This window comes from Macaca mulatta, chromosome 8, assembly GCF_049350105.2.
Source record: "Macaca mulatta isolate MMU2019108-1 chromosome 8, T2T-MMU8v2.0, whole genome shotgun sequence".
Taxonomy (NCBI): domain Eukaryota; kingdom Metazoa; phylum Chordata; class Mammalia; order Primates; family Cercopithecidae; genus Macaca; species Macaca mulatta.
Genome location: NC_133413.1, coordinates 24,743,700 through 24,763,267, shown reverse-complemented (window position 1 = coordinate 24,763,267; position 19,568 = coordinate 24,743,700). Strand labels below are relative to the sequence as shown.

The window sequence follows — 19,568 nt, the reverse complement described above, 5'->3', positions numbered from 1 at the left end:
CTACTTCCAGCAGGGAATGCTCCAGAAGAGCCCTCTCAGCTATGGGGGCAGCAGTTAGGACATCATCCCTATTGCCTCCATTCCTTCTGCATCTCTAGGCACAAAACACTTACTCTCAGTGGGGTCAGCACCATTCACTGGAACCAGCAGCCTCCTCCTCTGACACCCTTCAGCTTCTTCCTGTTCCTGTAACACACAGTGAGGAATGCTCTGGTCAGAGTCAGGAGTCCTGTGGTCCAGTACTGACCCTGACCACCAGCCAGCAAGAGACCTGCAGCGCTTCCCCTCTCGGGTCTCCATGGAGATGGAGACAAACCTCTGGTCCTGCATAGCTCTTGGGCTCTGTGTGCTGGTGACTCATTGAGACATACATGACAGGTAGTAAATGCTCACTTCATAAGTGTTCTGTCCAGCTTTGACTACTGTATACACCTGTGTAATCATCCTATGATCAAGACATAGCACGTTGCCACACCCCAGAAAGTCCCCTTCTTCCCCATCTCATCAATTTCCACCCACCCTCACAGAAGAGGATCACTTCATTACAGAACTTTTACCAACAGAAGTCTCAACAGAGGACTATGTATGAGAGCACCCAGAAAAAATCTAACAAAAGGATTTATTCCAAGATTGCAAAAGTTCTTTGATCATCAATACTATACCATATCAATAGTCTAAATAAGGAAATAAAACATCAGTCTCTATGGAGGCTGAAAAGATATTTAGTAAAATTAAACACCAATTCTGAATTTTTGAAACCCCTTTAGAATAGGAGGCTGCATTCTTGATGATGTGAATTTCTTTCTATATGAAACCAAAAGTGAGCATCATTCCTAAGGGTGGCACGTTAGAGGCCTTCCCCGGAAATCAGATCAGGACCCAAACACCTGCCTTCCCTAAGCACAGCTGAACATGGTTCTGAAATTTCTGGCCCGTGCAACAAGATGGAAAACAAAAATGAGGCAAGATTCTTGGAAGGGGGCAGACACAATAATCATTATATTTAATGTCACTTAAAAACCCTAAGAATGGGACTGGCTGGGCGCAGTGGCTCATGCCTGTAATCCCAGCACTTTGGGAGGCCGAGGCAGGTGGATCACAAGATCAGGAGATTGAGACCATCCTGGCTAACATGGTGAAACCCCGTCTCTACTAAAATTAGTCCCAGCTACTCGGGAGGCTGAGGCAGGAGAATCACTTGAACTCGGGAGGCGGAGGTTGCAGTGAGCCAAGATCGCACCACCGCACTCCAGCCTGGGCGACAGAGCCAAACTCTGTCAAAAACAAACAAACAAACAAACAACCCTAAGAATGAAACTATGATATTGAAATATAAAAGTATATCTGAAGGAATGTTAAAAACATAGGAGATGCAATAAATTAGCAAATAGAATTACAAGGCTATGCAACTCATAACGATCACAAAAATACCAAACAGCCATGAGAAGAAATAGGAATAAATTTATCTGAAGAGGAGCACATATCACAACTCAGTTATAATAAAATACTTGACTTCAAACTGGATAAGGAAATACTGAATATTGATAAGATATTAAGTATTTCTAGATTAATTTTTAATTTTAAGATAAATTGATAAAAATGCCACTGATTTTCTTTAGAAGGGGAGAATGGAAGAAATCTTATAATTATAAGCTTTATCTGGGTAAAATGATAAAGTTTGAGAAAGTACAGAAGAGGTGTTTGCTCTCTTGGATATTAAAACACATTAGAAAGTTCCCATTGGAACATGCCTTAAAATAATAAGAGCCATCTATGACAGATCCATAGCCAAAATCATACTGAATGGGCAAAAGTTGGAAGCATTCCCCTTGAGAACTGGAACAAGACAAGGATGCTCACTCTAACCACTGCCATTCAACATAGTTCTGGAAGTCCTAGCCAGAGCACCTAGGCAAGAGAAAGAAATAAAAGGCATCCAGATATGAAACGAAGAAGTCAAAGATCTATCTTAATGGACAATATAATTCTATACCTTGAAAACCCTAAAGACTCCACAAAAAGGCTTCTGGAACTGACAACAACTTCAGCAAAATTTCAGGATACAAAATCAATGTGTAAAAATCGTTAGCATATCTATACACCAATAACATTCAGCCTGAGAAACAAGTCAAGAACACAATCCCATTTACAATAGACACACACACACACTCCCCCCTCCCCCCCGCCCCAGGAATACCTCTAACCAAGGAGGTGAAAGATCTCTACAAGCAGAATTACAAAACACTGCTAAAAAAAAAAATCATAGATGGGGCCGGGTGTCAATGGCTTACACCTGTAATCCCAGCACTTTGGAAGGCCGAGGTGGGCAGATCACTAGGTCAGGAGATTGAGACCATGCTGGCTAACATGGTAAAACCCCATCTCTACTAAAAATACGAAAAGAAATTAGTCGGGCACAGAGGGGCATGCCTGAAGTCCCAGCTACTCGGGAGGCTGAGGCAGGAGAATCGCTTGAACCTGGCAGGAGGAGATTGCAGTGAGCTAAGATTGTGCCAGTGCACTCCAGCCTGGGCGACAGAGCAAGACTCCATCTTAAATAAATAAATAAATAAATAAATATCATAGATAATATGAACAAATGGAACAACATTCCACACCCATGGATTGGAAAAAATAATATCATTAAAATGGGCATACTGCTCAAAGCAATCTACAGATTCAACACTATTCCTATCAAACTACCAATGTCATTTTTCGCAGAATTGGAAAAATTATTCTTAAATTCATATGTGACCACAAAAGAGCTTGAATCGCCAAAGTAATCCTAGGCAAAATGAACAAAGCTAGAGGCATCATGTTATCTGACTTCAAGCTATACTCTAAGGCTACCGTAACCAAAACAACATGATACTGGTACAATGGAACAGAATAGAGAACCCTGAATTAAAGTAACACAACTACAGCCATCTAATTTTTGACAATGTGGACTAAAATAATCAATGAGGAAAGGACTCCTTATTCAATAAATGGTGCTAAGATAACTGGCTAGCCATATGCAGAAGAATGAAAACTAGACCCCCAACTTTCACCATATACACAAATTAACTCAAGGTGGATTAAAGATTTAGATGTAAGACCTCAAACTATAAGAACCCTCGAAGAAAACCTAGGAAATACCCTTCTGGACATCATCCATGGCAAGGAATTTATGACTAAGTCCCCAAAAGCAATGCAACAAAAACAAAAATTGACAAGCAGAACCTAATTAAACTAGAGAGCTTCTGCACAGCAAAAGAAACTATCAGTCAAAAGAAACTATCAACAGAGTAAACAGACAACAATGAGAGAAAATATTTGTAAGCTATGCATCTGAGAAAGGTCTAATATTCAGGAGCTATATGCAACTTAATTGAATAAGCAAAAAACAAATAACCCCATTAAAAATGGGCAAAAGACATGAACAGACACATCTCAAAAGAAGACATACAAGTGGCCAGGAAACATGTGAAAAAATGCTCATCAGCATGGATCAGAGAAATGTATCTCACATTAGTCAAAATGGTGATTATTAGAAAACCAGTAAACAACAGATGTTAGCCAGGCTATGGAGAAAAGGGAAAATTTATATACTTTTTTTTTTTTTTTTTTGAGACAGTGTCTTGTTCTGTCACCCAGGCTGGAGTGCAGTGGCATGATCTCGGCTCACTGCAACCTCTGCCTCCCAGGTTCAAGCAGTTATCCTGCCTCAGCCCCCCCTAGTATCTAGGATTACAGGTGTGCGCCACCACGCCCAGCTAATTTTTCTTTGTATTTTTAGTACAGACAGGGTTTCACCATATTGGCCAGGCTGGTCTCAAACTCCTGACCTTGTGATCCACCCATCTCAGCTTCTCAAAGTGTTGGGATTATAGGCGTGAGCCACCGTGCCTGGCCTATATTTTTGGTGGGAATGTAAATTAGTTCAGCCACTGTGGAAAGGAATTTGGAGATTACTCAAAGAATTTAAATACAACTACTATTTAACTGAGCAAACCCACTACTGGGTATATATAGAGAATAAAACAAATAATTCTGCCAAAAAGACACCACTATTCACAACAACAATGACGTGGGATCAATCTAAGTGTCCATCAACAGTGGACTGGATAAAGAAAATGTGAGATATATATATATATATATATATCACACACACACACACACACACACACACACACGCACCATGGAATACTATGCAGCCATAAAAAATGAAATCATATCATTGACAGCTACATGGATGGAGTTGGAGGCCATTATCATAAGCCAATTAATGCAAGAATGCAAAACCAAATACTGTATGTTCTCACTTATAAGAAGGAACTAAAGACTGTGTACTCATGAACATAAAGATGGCAACAATAGACACTAGAAACTACTACAAGGGGTAGGAAGGGAGTGGAGGAAGGGTTGAAAAGCTAATTGTTGGGTACTATGCTCACTACCTGGGTGATGGAATCATTCATATCCCAAATTATATGCCCAGGTAACAAACCTGCACATATGCCCTCTAATCTAAAAGAAAAGTTGAAAAAGGAAAAAACAAACATGAAAAAAAAAGTTTCCTTTGGCTGTGTATTATATATAATATAATCCCTGTAATGTCAATAAAAAGTACATATTCATGTATGAATATAGATGGCATATGCATAAAAATTTCTGCAAAGATTCACAAGAAATTATCTGTTATATTTACCTGAATTTAAAAGGGCTGGGGACTGGAGAAAGTGTTAGGGAACTCCCACGATGACTGAGTGCCTTTCTATAGTATAGTAGATGTGTGACTCTGCATTTACCACCTTCAAAAAACATGCAATTTGGATGAGTGCAGTGGCTTATGCCTGTAATTCCACCACTTTGAGAGGCCAAGGTGGGAGGATCACTTGAGGCCAGGAGTTTGAGACCAGCCTGGGCAGCATAGCAAGACGGGATCTCTGCAAATTAAAAAACAAACGTGCAAAGTGATTCAGCACTGTGTAGTAATTGTTGACATTTTTTGTTTGTTTCATTTCTTTTAACTTCTTGTGATTTAAAAAACACGTGGTACAGGTACAGGAAAGGAAGAAAAAGGTGGAAAGTATCCACATATTTTTGATCAGTGTTGGTTGCAACTATGGATGCAGAACCCATGGATGAGGAGGGCGAAGAAGGCTTATCCCAGGGCTGTGTATCCGTACAGCTGAAAATTGCTGAGCAGATTTTAAGTGTTCTTACCACAAATACATGATAAATATGTGAATTAGCTTGATTTAGGCATTCTACAATGTATAAAAATGTAAACACATCATGGTGTACACTATGAATATATATAATGTTTATCTGTCAATTATGTTTATCTGTCAATTAAAAATAAATTGATTTTTAAAAATAAGAGTGCACCTGTTGGACACTCATCCTCCTCGAAGCTGCGCCTCTGTTGCTGTGGGGCCACTGTCTGCTAGAGAACTTCGTCCTGCCAGGGGAAGGTGGCAGAGTCAACTTGGACCTGTGAGGACAAGGCAGAGATGGGCATGAGTGGCTTCCAGATCTCACCTCTCCCAGGCTCCGTTCCCTTCACCCCAGGCAAGAAAACCCATCAGAGCTTGGACTTTTTTCCAGCTCCAAACTTTCATTCTTTTGCATCCATGTTTGTCCCTTGGCCTGTTATAGCAGCTATTTTCTATAAAGAAAAATACCTCTGTATCCTTTTCTCATATTATAACATAAAATAGCTTTACCCCAGAAAATGTGAACAAGAAGTTATTTTGGTTTTTTGATACAGAGTCTTGCTATGTTGCCCTGGCTGGAATGCAGTGGCTATTTACAGGTGTGATCATATCCCGCTATAGGCTCGAATTCCTGGCCTGAAGTGATCCTCCTGCCTCAGTCTCCCAAATAACTTGGATAACAGGTACATGCCACTGTGGTTGGCAAGAAAATATTTTATAAGAATAACTAAAAAAAACACATATGAGCCTTTCAGGCAGAAATACTATCTAATATATTTAGTTTGACCAAGTGTTTGACCAATGTGTGAATTCTGTCTCTCTCACACACACAAACACACAGAGACACACATATAAACATACACATTTTTACAAATGAGGGTTATAATATATATAACCTCAAAGAAAGTTAGGATGTGCATCAAACATTAAGTAATTAATTTCTGCTTTTCAAACGACCTTGACAAGCTGTTCCCACTAAATATCAAAGTGTTCATGTCCCACTAAATATCAAAGAGTGACAGAAAAAGATGAAACAGCAATTCAGGGATCCTGGCTATGATCTCCATGTTGTAAATGACAACTGGAAGGCAACTGGAGAATCGGAATAGAGTCTGCATATTAGATAGTGGTAAAGTGTTGATGTTAATTTCCTTGTTTGTAGAAAGTACACACTGAAGAATTCAGTAATAGAGTCCATCATTTCAACAGCTATTTTTCGGCTGGTTGTCTTGTATACTTTTTGTAACTTTTCTTTAAGTTGGGAGTGTTTTAAAGTAGCAAATTAATTTAAGCAAAACCAAAATGGTTACAATGAAAGCGGCTTATGTTGGGCCCAGTTCAACTGCCTAGATCTAAATAAGACAAAATATAGCCTTCTTCCACATCAAAGCCTGTCCAGTAGTTGGTGGCAGTGAAGCTACTGTGTGGCCCTTAAACCCTCCTTTTTCCCGGCTGGGGTCCCTCTAGGTTCAGGCAATGTCTGCGTCTTCTTTCTCTGCTCTCACGCTCTTACTCCCTCTCATCTAACGAGGGGTTTATTAGGTTTTTTGATCCTTTCAGAACAGTTTTTCATTTTGTCAATTTCTTTCTTTCTTTCTCTCTTTCTTTCTCTCTCTCTCTCTCTCTCTCTCTCTCTCTCTCTCTCTCTCTCTCTCTTTCGAGACAGGGTCTCCTTCTGTAATCCAGGTTGGAGTGCAGTGACATGATCTCTGCTCACTACCACCTCTGCCTCCAGGGCTCTAGCGATCCTCCCACCTCAGTCCCGCAAGTGGTAGGGACCACAGAGAGATGTGTGTTACAACGCCCGGCTAATTTTTGTACGTTTTATAGAGATGGTGTTTCGCCATGTTGCCAGACTGATCTACCTCCTAAGCTCAAGTGTTCTGCCTGCCTGGGCCTCTCAAAGTGCTGGGATTACAGGGGTAAGCTACCACACCAAGTCCACATTGTCAATTATTTTTGTGGTTTGTATTCTATTTCCTTAACTTACATTCCTGCTTGTTACTTTGATTGGTTTAAATTCACTTTATATTTTATGATTCATTAATGTGGATATTCGGGTCATACATTTCATGTTTTTTCTTTTTTTGACAGCTTTAGTGAGGAACAATTCACATAATTAATAGTTATAATTATTCATATAATTCACCCATTTAAAGCTACATTTCCATATTTTTTAAATACACTCGTAACTATGCAATCATCACTATAATCAATTTTAGAATATTTTCATCACCCCAAAAAGTAATTTCTTACCCTTCAGTAGTAACTCCCCATCTCCCAACCTACAATTCCTTAATAGAAATATTGAAAGACGCACGTTTCACCCTGAGCACTGTTAGCCACTTCCCACCAGTTGTGATGTGTTATAGTCATTATTTATTTTGAAATATTTAACCTTCCCTTTTGATTTCTTTGTTGAACCACAGATATTTTAGAATTGTGTTGTTCAATATCCAAATTTTGGATTTCTCTATGGATATTGTTACTAATTTCCAGTTTAGTTTCATTAAGCTTAAAAATCATATCGTATATGATTTCACTCCTTTTAAATTTCTTTAGACATGTTTTATAGCTCAGAATGTGGTCCATCTTGGCAAAAGAACCACAGTTGAAAAGAATGAGTCTTCAGTGGATGTTCCATTCCTGCTCGTTAAATGTCAATTAAATTGGTGGCCGGGCGCGGTGGCTCATGCCTGTAATCCCAGCACTTTGGGAGGCTGAGGCGGGTGGATCACGAAGTCAGGAGATCGAGACCATCCTGGCTAACACAGTGAAACCCCGTCTCTACTAATAAATAAATAAATAAATAAATGTCAATTAAATCAAGGTGGTTGACAGTGTGCAGGTCGCTTGCCACTTTGCTAGTGTTTTCATCTCATTGTTCTATCAATTGCAGAGAAAGAGCTGATTTAATCTCATTTTCATTCCATTTTTGCTTCAAGTGTTTTGAAGCTATATTACTAGGCATATACAATTTGTGATTATTATTATACTCCCTGATGAATTAACCTTTTTAACTGCAAAGGTTGTTTTTGATCTCCCATAATATTCTACGTCCTACAATTGTTACCCTACATAGCTAGTGAGGAATGAGCAGGGCAGGACAGGGCTCCCCCTGCTTCTTACACTAGGAGGGTTGAGCGAACATCAGGTGATGGTTAGGTGGTTTTTAACTGTTTCTCTAAAGAAGTAACTGGTTACAGCCGATGCCAGGGAAAGGCAGGCTCCTAATAGATAGAAAGCACCTGAAACTGATCAGCAGCTTCCCAACAAGATTTCAGGACAGGGGAGAAGCAAGGCAAGATCCTGGAAGTATGCCAACGTATAAATCCCCAAGTCACAAGGTCAGGCTGCTCATTTGGCTTCTCAAGTCACCTGCTTGGCCATCTTCCAAGTTGTATTTTCCTTTGCTTTCCTTTTTCCTTCCCTTTTTCCTTCCCTTTTTCCTTCCCTTCCCTTCCCTTTCCTTTCTGTTCTAAAGCTTTTTAATAAACTCACGACTGCTCTAAAACTTGCCTCCATCTCTCCTTCTGCCTTATAACCCTTACTCAAATTCTTTCTTACCAGGAGGCGAAGAGCTGAAGTTGCTGTGTACCCGTCCGAATTCGCCATCATCAGCATAGGTTAACTCGGATCTCGTCCACTGCTAACAAAATCAGCTATGGCTGATACTGAGATAGCCATAACAGTTTTCTTGGCCTTAGGATTTGCATGACATATCTTTTCCCATCCATTTACTTTCAACAGACAGCATCTGTGTCTTCCTTTTTAAGTCCCATCTCTTATAGACAAGATCTGGTTGCTTTCTCAGCCCTTCCAACCATTTCTACCTTTGAACTGTAGTGGTCAGTGGACTTACAGTTAGTGCAATAATTGATACAGTTGAAATAGATGTATAAGTTTACCATTTAAGCAATGATTGTCTAGTCTAATTTTTTTGCTCCTTTTTCCCCTGTACATTTTAATGTTAATTACCTTTTAGGATTCCATTTTAATTGGATACTGCCTTTTTTTTTTCTTTTTTTTTTTTTTGTTTTTGAGACGAAGTCTTGCTCCATTACCAGGCTGGAGTGCAGTGGCGCGATCTTGGCTTACTGCAACCTCCACCTCCAGGGTTCAAGCGATTCTTCTGCCTCAGCCTCCCGAGTATCTGGGACTACAGGCTTGTGCCACCACACCCAGCTAATTTTTTGTATTTTTTAGTAGAGACGGGGTTTTACCATGTTGGCCAGGATAGTCTCCATCTCTTGACCTCGTGATCCACCCACCTCAGCCTTCCAAAGTGCTGGGATTACAGGCATGAGCTACTGCACCTGACCAGATACTGACTTTTAGTGTGTACATATTTCCTGATCTATGTGCAAGTGCTATAGGGAATGCAGTATACACTCAAGTGTTTATATTCTATTTAAAGTTTTTTTTAAAAATGAATTTATTGAGGTATAATGGATATAAAACAAAGTGCACATTTTTAAAATGTGTAGTTTGGTAGAGATGTAAGTATACACTATGAAACTATCACCACAATAAGATAATGACATGTCTGCCACCCCCAGAATGTCTTCATTCTTCAATGTAATCCTCTCTTCTGCTTTGCTCCTATGTCCCCAGCAACAATTCATCTGCTTTTTGTCACAAGAGATTAGCTACATTTTAATAAGAAGTAGAATCAGATGGTATGCATTCTGCTTGGATTCCTTCACATGACATGATCATTTTGAAATCCATCCCTGTGGTCATGCGCAGCAGTACTGCATTCCTTTTCATGGCTGAGTTGTGTTGCTGAATTAATTGTGTGATATTAATGGAAAGCTTAAGAGACTTGCAACAAGATAGGTCCATTCATCACCACCCACTATTCCTAAGCCTTAACTGCATACTTTATGAACCTCACAGCAATATCATCATCATTGATAGTATATATTTTTCAAGAAACTAAGAAGAAGTAATAATCCTTTACGTTTTCCCCCACTTTATATTTCTGGTGACCTTCCTTTCTTCCTTCAGATCCAGGTTTCCATTTGGTGTCAGGTCTTTTCGGCCTGAAGCATTTTGTGTCCTGCGGGTCTACTAGCAATGAAGTGTCCATAGCGTCTCCAAAATCATATTCACATTCCTAATTCTTAAAGCCACTTTATGCCCTTTTACTCCTTATTTGGTAATGACCTCAGCCAAATCTCAGATCAGAAAAACCAGAATTCCACCCTGAACCTCCTTCCTCTTCTTACCAAACCCATTGCATCACCGGCCTGTATCATCATCATCATTTCCCTCAGATCCGCCTCAGCTACCACTTGCCTTCTTCATGATAATGCAACCTGACCCTCACCCTAACCACTAGGACCCATCCTAAATGCTGCCCAGGCCACGTCTGAGGTCACCCACCTAATCCACTCTGCACTGGGCAAACAATGATCTCTGAAGTGTTGATCTGGTGGGTGATGTCTCAGGTGAAAACTTGACAATGGTCCTGGTGACTCTGGATCCTCTGGATCCTCTGCACTCTATTCAGATCCTGTGTTCTGTCCTCGGCCTGCCTGCCACACTCCCCACCTCTCACGTTTAACACACTCTATGAGCAGGCTGAGGACACAACATTTGCATTAGTGCAGCTTCCTAGAATCCACATTACCCATTCATTCACTCATGGAAGGCATGTAGGCACCTGGTGACCACATATGCAAGGAGCCACGGAGTATCAGGAACACAGCACAGCCCTTCCTTTCCTTAGCACAGTTTCCATTCACGGGAGCTGAGGCACAGTCATCACCAACCCCAAAGTCCATGAACTTGTGAAGAGTCTGGAGGGGCTGCTCAGGCAGAGGTGACAAATGCCATCGGTGGCAGGGACAGTAATGGACATAGTGGGGAAAGTCCACACAGACAGAATCCCAGACAAATAGGAAGTCAAAGTAATGGGGCAGGGGAGTAAAAACAAGTGAGGTGGGGACAAGGCTGTGCAGGATGCGGCCTCTGATTGAGAGAGAACGGGTGTGTGGCCAGAGATGTGTGACTTTGTCCGTCCATAGAATTGTGTCAGACTTGAACTTTTTCCTGGTGTGTGTGTGTGTGTGTGAGAGAGAGAGAGAGAGAGAGAGAGCAGCATGCCAGAGGCATGGTGGGGAGAGAAGGACAATGAGAAGGGAGGAGGGTGGAGACTTCCTTAGGTCCTCTCCTGCAAGGCTCTGCAGTTCCAGGCTCCTCTCCAGATGAGTCATCAGCCGGGGGTTTCCTGGTTATGCACATCCCCCACTGATGATGCAATAGGTAGGTGGTTCCACAGCCCAGTGTGGCCCTCACCCTCCCTCAAGCCAAACAGGCTCCTCTTTCCTCTGCAGGGCACACACACCCTTAAAGCTGCTAGTTGACCCTGACCTGAGCAGTCATTCAGAAGACCAGACATCAACTCAGACTTGTTCTCTCAGTCTTTCTGTGGCCTGGGATCTACTTCTGAGGTTTATAGATTTCTTTTTGTCCCTGTATAAGACCAGGGCCAGCCATTAAAGAGATGCAGGAGTCCGGGGAAGTCACTTCCCTTCCTTTCTAAACGTGAAGAGAGAAACTTCATGTTTCTCTCTTCTGAAAACAGCAAGTGTCATTAAATGAGCTCTTGGAGACCTCCCAGCAGTGACCCAGAAAGAGCTGAGCACCAAATTTTCCCCTGGGAAAGGCAGCAGAAGCCAGTCAGGCAGTGGGTGCTGCTCCCCTGAGATTGGCTCACCCATCCCCCAGTGACCCCCCTCCTGCCAGCCATCCCCCGCCCCGAGAATAGCTGTGTGACCTTCAGCAAGTTACTGAGTTGATCCGTGTCTCACACAAGAGAACCAACTTAATCATAGTTCTGGCACAGTCAGGTTGCTGTCAGAATTAGATGTGTGAATTTGTATGAAGGGGTCTGAATAGAGCCTGACTTATGGGATGTGCTGTATTTCAGTGCACACTCTGAATAGCATAATCATTACTAAAAGAATTTTTTTTGAGCCAGGATCTCACTCTGTCTCCCAGGCTGGAGTGCAGTGGTGTGAACACGGTTTACTACAGCCTCGACTTCCCAGGCTCAGGTGATCCTCCCACATCAGCCTCCCAAAGAGCTGGGACTACAGGCGCATGCCAACACACCAGGCTAATTTTCTGTGAGTTTTGTTGTTGTTTGTAGAGATGGGTTTTGCTATGTTTCCCAGGCTGGTCTTGAACTCCTGGGCTCAAGTGAGCTGCCCGCCTTGGCAGGACTACAGGTGTGAGCCATTGCACCCTGCCCACCGTGGCCAATTGACTATTATGAATTAAAGGCTATTGAAAAACAGCAGGGGCATCGCTTCTTGGCCTTTTGGCTAAGATCAAGTGAAAAACAGCATGTGCAAGAAGATCCTTTTGACCTTTTTTGTGTTTTCTAAAAGCAGGACATGAAAGTCCCCTGGGATACATCAGACAAACTCTTTGTTTTTAAGGATGAGAAGTAGAGGCCAAGAGAGTACTGCACAGACCTTGTTAGAATAGAACCACTCTTGAGAGTATCGGCTTGGAGGGAGGGGCCAAAATAGCCCAATAGGAACAGCTCCCGTTTGCAGCTCCCAGCGAGACCGACGCAGAAGGCAGGTGATTTCTGCATTTCCAACTGAGGTACCCAGTTCATCTTATTGGGACTGGTTAGGCAGTGGGTCCAACCCACGGAGGGTAAGCAGAAGCAGGGTGGGGTGTCACTTCACCCGGGAAGTGCAAGGAGCCAGGGACCTCCCTCCCCGAGCCAAGGGAAGCCCCGAGGGACTGTGCTACCCGGCCAGGTTACTACGTTTTTCACGGTTTTTGCAACCTGCAGATGAGGAGATTCTCTTGTGTCTACACCACCAGGGCCCTGGGTTTCAAGCACAAAACTGTTTGGGCAGACACTGAACTAGCTGCAGGAGTATTTTTTCTTACCCGTGGTGCCTGGAACCCAAGGGAGACAGAATCTGTTTACTCCCCCTGGAAAGGGAGCTGAAGCCAGGGAGCCAAGTGGTCTCGCTCATCAGGTCCCCCTCCCATAGAGCCCAGCAAGCTAAGATCCCACTGGCTTGAAATTTTCGCTCCCAGTATGGCAGTCTGAAGTCGACCTGGGACGATCGAGCTTGGCTGGGGGAGGGACGTCTGCCATTACTGAGGTTTTAGTAGGCAGTTTTCCCATGACAGTGCTAAGGAGTCTGGGAGGTCTGGGGTGGGCATGGCAAAGCAGCTGTGGCCAGACTGCTTCTTTAGATTCCTCCTCACTAGGCAGGGCATCTCTGAAGGAAATGCAACAGCCCTAGTCAGGAGTTTACAGACAAAACTCCTGTCTTCCTGGGACAGAGCACCTGGGGGAAGGGGCGGCTGTGGGCGCAGCTTCATCGAATTTAATCCTTCCTGCCTGCCGGCTCTGAAGAGAGCAAGTGATCCTGACAAGAGGGTTTCTCCCAGCACAGCACACCAGCTCTGCTAAGGGACAGACTACCTCCTCAAGTGGGTCCCTGACCCCTGTGCCTCCTGACTGGGAGAAATCCCCCAACAGGGGTTCCAGGCACCACGGGTCAACCTCAAACAGGAGAGCGCCTGCTGGCATCAGGCCAGTGCCCCTCTGGGACAAAGCTTCCAGAGTAAAGAGTAGGCAGCAATCTTTGCTGTTCTGCAGCCACCACTAATGATATCCAGGTGAACACAGGCTGAAGCGGACCTCCAGCAGACTGCAGCAGACATACAGAAGAGGGGCCTGACTGTTAGAAGAAAAACTAATAGAAAGCAACAACATCAACACCAACATAAAAGACCCCCACACTAAAACCCCATCGAAAGGTCATCAGCCTCAAAGATCAAAGGTAGATAAATCCATGAAGATGAGGAAAAACCAGTGCAAAAATGCTGAAAATTCCAAAAACCAGAATCCCTCTCCTTCCCCAAATGATCACAACCCCCCTCTAGCAAGGGCACAAAACTGGATGGAGAATGAGATTGATAAATTGACAGAAGTAGGCTTCAGAAGGTGTGTAATAAAAAACTCCTCTGAGTTAAAGAAGCATGTTCTAATCCAATGCAAGGAAACTAAGAACCTTGATTAAAGGTTACAGGAACTGCTAACTAGAATAACCAGTTTAGAGAGGAACATAAATCAACTGATGGAGCTGAAAAACACAGCACAAGAACTTTGTGAAGCATACCCAGGTATCAATAGCTGAATCGATCAAGTGGAAGAAAGGATATCAGAGATTGAAGATCAACTTAATGAAACAAGGCATGAAGACAAGATTAGAGAAAAAAGAATGAAAATGAACGAACAAAGCCTCCAAGAAATATGGGACTATGTGAAAATATCAAACCTACAATTGATTGGTGTACCTGAAAGTGACAGGGAGAATGGAACGAAGTTGGAAAACACACTTCAGGATATAATCCACGAGAACCTCCCTAACCTAGCAAGACAGGCCAACATTCAAATTCAGGAAATACAGAGAACACCACTAAGATATTCCTTAAGAAGAGCAACGCCAAGACACATAATTGTCAGATTCTCCAAGGCTGAAACAAAGGAAAAAATATTAAGGGCAGCCAGAGAGAAAGGTCAGGTTACCTACAAAGGGAAGCCCATCAGATTAACAGCGGATCTCTCGGCAGAAACCCTATAAGCCAGAAGACAGTGAGGGCCAATATTTAACATTCTTAAAGAAAATAATTTTCAACCCAGAATTTCATATCCAGCCAAACTAAGCTTCATAAGTAAAGGAGAAATAAAATCCTTTCTAGACAAGCAAATGCTGAGGGATTTTGTCACCACCAGGCTTTTTTTTTTTTTTTACAAGAGCCCCTAATGAAGCACTAAATATGGAAAGGAAAAACTGGTAGCAGCCACTGCAAAAACACACCAAAATATAAAGACCAATGACACTATGAAGAAACTGCATCAACTACTGTGCAAAATAACCAGCTAGCATCATGATGACAGGATCAAATTCACACATAGTAATAACCTTAAACGTAAATGGGCTAAATGCCCCAATTAGAAGACACAGACTGGCAAATTTGATAAAAAGTCAAGACCCATTCGTGTGCTGTATTCAGGAGACCCATCTCACATGCAAAGACACACATAGGCTCAAAATAAAGGGATGGAGGAATATTTGCCAAGCAAATGGAAAGCAATAATAATAATAAACAAAAACAGGGACTGCAATCCTAGTGTCTGATAAAACAGGCTTTAAACGAAGATCAAAAAAGACAAAGAAGGCCGTTACATAATGGTAAAAGGATCAGTGCAACAAGAAGAGTTAACTATCCTAAATATATATGCACCTGACATAGGAGAACCCAGATTCATAAAACAAGTTCTTAGAGACCTACAAAAAGACTTAGACTCCCACACAATAATAGTGGGAGACTTTAACACCCCACTGTCAATATTAGATCAACGAGACAGAAAATTAACAAGGCTATTCAGGACTTGAACTCAGCTCTGGACCAAGTGGACCTAACAGACATCTATAGAACTCTCCACCCCAAATCAACAGAGTATACATTCTTCTCAGCACCATAAAGCACGTGTTATAAAATTGACCACATAATTGGAAGTAAAACACTCCTCAGCAAATGCAAAAGAACGGAAATCATAACAGTCTCTCAGACCACAGTGCAATCAAATTAGAACTCAGGATTAAGAAACTCACTCAAAATCGCACAACTACATGGAATTTTAACAACCTGCTCCTGAATGACTACTGGGTAAATAATGAAATTAAGCCAAAAATAAAGAAGTTCTTTGAAACCAATGAGAAGAAAGACACAATGTACCAGAATCTGTGGGACATAGCTAAATCAGTGTTAAGAGGGAAATTTATAGCACTATATGCCCACAACAGAAAGCCAGAAAGATCTAAAATCAACACCCTAACATCACAATTAAAAGAACTAGAGAAGCAAGAGCAAACAAATTCAAAAGCTAGCAGAAGACAAGAAATAACTAAGATCAGAGCAGAACTGAAGGAGATAGAGACATGAAAACCCCTTTAAAAAAAATCAATGAATCCAGGAGCTGGTTTTTTGAAAAGATTAACAAAATAAATGGACCACTAGCTAGACTAATAAGAAAAGAGAGAAGAATCAAATAGACACAATAAAAAATGATAAAGGGATATCACCACTGATCCCACAGAAATACAAACTACCATCAGAGAATACTATAAACACCTCTACATCCTCCCAAATCTAAACCAGGAAGAAGTCGAATCTCTGAATACACCAATAACAAGTTCTGAAATTGAGGCAGCAATTAATAGCCTACCAACCAAAAAAAAAGCCCAGGACCAGATGGATTCACAGCCGAATTCTACCAGAGGTACAAAGAGGAGCTGGTACCATTCCTTCTGAAACTATTCCAAACAATAGAAAAAGAGGGACTCCTCCCTAACTCATTTTATGAGGCCAGCATCATCCTGATACCAAAGCCTGGCAGAGACACAACAAAAAAAGAAAATTCAGGCCAATATCCCTGATGAACATCGTTGCAAAAATCCTCAATAAAATACTGACAAACTGAATCCAGCAAGCACATCGAAAAGCTTATCCACCAAGATCAAGCTGACTTCATCCCTGGGATGCAAGGCTGATCCAACAAACGCAAATCAGTAAACATAATCCATCACATAAACAGAACCAATGATAAAACCTCATGATTATCTCAATAGATGCAGAAAAGGCCTTCAATAAAATTCAACATCCCTTCATGCTAAAAACTCTCAATAAACTAGGTACTGATGGAACATCTCTCAAAATAATAAGAGCTATTTATGACAAACCCATAGCCAATATCATACTAAATGGGCAAAAGCTAGAAGCATTCCCTTTGAAAGCCAGCACAAGACAAGACAAGGATGCCCTCTCTCACCACTCATATTCAACATAGTATTGGAAGTTCTGGCCAGGGCAATCAGGCAAGAGAAAGAAAAAAAGGGTAATCAAATAGGAAGAGAGGAAGTCAAATTGTCTCTGTTTGCGGACGACATGATTGTGTATTAGAAAACCACATCGTCTCAGCCCAAAACCTCCTTCAGCTGATAAGCAACATCAGCAAAGTCTCAGGATACAAAATCAGTGTGCAAAAATCACAAGCATTCCTATACATCAACAATAGACAAGCAGAGAGCCCAATCATGAGTGAACTCCTATTCACAACTGCTACAAATAAATAAAATACCTAGGAATACAGCTTACAAGGGACATGAAGGACCTCTTCAAGGATAACTACAAATCACTGCCCAAGGAAATACAAGAGGACACAAACAAATGGAAAAACATTCCATGCTTATGGATAAAAAGAATTAATTTCATGAAAATGGCCATACTGCCCAAAGTAATTTATAGATTCAATGCTATTCCCATCAAGCTGCCAGTGACTTTCTTCACAGAGTTAGAAAAAGCTACTTTAAGTTTCATATGGAACCAAAAAGGAGTCCATATAGCCAAGATAATCCTAAGCAAAAAGAACAAAACTGGAGGCATCACGCCACCTGACTTCAAACTATACTACAAGGCTACAGTAACCAAAACAGCATGGTACTGGTACCAAAACAGATATACAGTCAAATGAAACAGAACAGAGACCTCAGAAATAACACCACACATCTACAACCATCTGATCTTCGACAAACCTGACAAAAACAAACAATCTATTAAAAGGATTCCCTATTTAATAAATGGTGCTGGGAAAACTGGCTAGCCATATGCAGAAAACAGAAACTGGACCCCCTTCCTTACACCTTGTACAAAAATTAACTCAAGATGGATTAAAGACTTAAATGTAAAACCCAAAACCATAAAAATCCTAGAAGAAAACCTAGGCAATACCATTCAGGACATAGGCATGGGCAAAGACTTCATGACTAAAACACCAAAAGCAATGGCAACAAAAGCCAAAACTGACAAATGGGATCTTATCAAACTGAAGAGCTTCTGCACAGCAAAAGAAACTATCATCAGAGTGAACAGGCAATGTACAGAATGGGAGAAAGTTTTTGCAAGCTACCTGTCTGACAAAAGTCTAATATCCAGAATCTATAAGGAACTTAAATAAATTTACAACAACAACAAAAATAAAACCATCAGAAAGTGGGTGAAGGATATGAACAGACACTTCTCAAAAGAAGACATTTATACGGCCAACCAACATATGAAAAAAAGCTCATCATCACTGGTCATTAGAGAAATGCAAATCAAAACCACAATGAGATACTATTTCACGCCAGTTAAAATGATGATTATTTTAAAAGTCAGGAAACAACAGATGCTGGTGAGGCTATGGAGAAATAGGAACACTTTTACATTGCTGGTGGGAGTGTAAATTAGTTCAACCATTGTGGAAGACAGTGTGACGATTCCTCAAAGATCTAGAACCAGAAACACCATTTGACCCAGCAATCCCATTACTGGGTATATGCCCAAAGGATTTATAAATCATTCTACTATAAAGAGACATGGACACGTATGTTTACTGTGGCACTATTCACAATAGCAAAGACTTGGAACCAACCCAAATGCCCTTCAATAATAGACTGGATAAAAAAATGTGGCACATATACACCATGGAATACTATGCATCAATAAAAAAGAATGAGTTCATGTCCTTTGCAGGGACATGGATGAAGCTGGAAGCCATCATTCTCAGCAAACTAAAACAGGAACAGAAAACCAAACACTGCATGTTCTCATTCATAAGTAGAAGTTGAACAATAAGAACACTTGGACATGGGGAGGGGAACATCACACACTGGGGCCTGTCAGGGGGTGAGGGGCAAAGGGAGGGAGAGCATTAGGATAAATACCTAATGCATGCAGGGCTTAAAACCTAGATAATGGGTTGTTAGGTGCAGCAAACAACCATGGCAAATATATACTTGTGTAACAAACTTGCATGTTCTGCACATGTATTTCAGAACTTAAAGTAAAATAAAATAATAAAGTATTCAGGGATAAGGAGAGAAAAATAAATTTAGATTGTATACATATATAAAATACATTTTAAAAGGTAAGCTTGTCTTTTTTATTCCTTAAAGGAGCAGATATTTAAAAAAAAAAAAAAGAATAGAATCACTCATCTTTTTAGCCTCCACATATTTACTTGCTTCTTCACAAGTTACTTGGTCTAATTCAGTATATAAGTAACTGACTCTCACTATATCTTCTGTGCCATGTAAAATTTTCATATTAATTTGTGTGCTTTTCTCCTGTGGATCTGTCTTATGTCAATTTAATTCTCAGGCCCAGCCAAACAAACAAACAAACAAACAAACAAACCAACCAACACTTAAAGGGGAACTTAGCTTCCCTCCATGACCCTCATTGGTGGCTGTAATCAAACCACATCTTCCAGGC

The 19,568-nt window shown here is 41.3% G+C and overlaps 1 long non-coding RNA gene across 1 annotated transcript in view; it reads right to left on the bottom strand.

The window, feature by feature from the left end:
* Nucleotides 1-4,792: 4,792 nt before the first annotated feature.
* LOC144330748 (uncharacterized) overlaps nt 4,793-19,568 on the bottom strand; it is a 37,263-nt gene continuing 22,487 nt past the window's right edge. Inside the window, exons 3-4 of the long non-coding RNA XR_013397169.1 lie at nt 5,374-5,479; nt 4,793-4,928 (exon numbers count right to left, since the gene is read on the bottom strand). This is a non-coding gene — a long non-coding RNA (uncharacterized LOC144330748). The remainder of the gene's footprint in view (nt 4,929-5,373; nt 5,480-19,568) is intronic.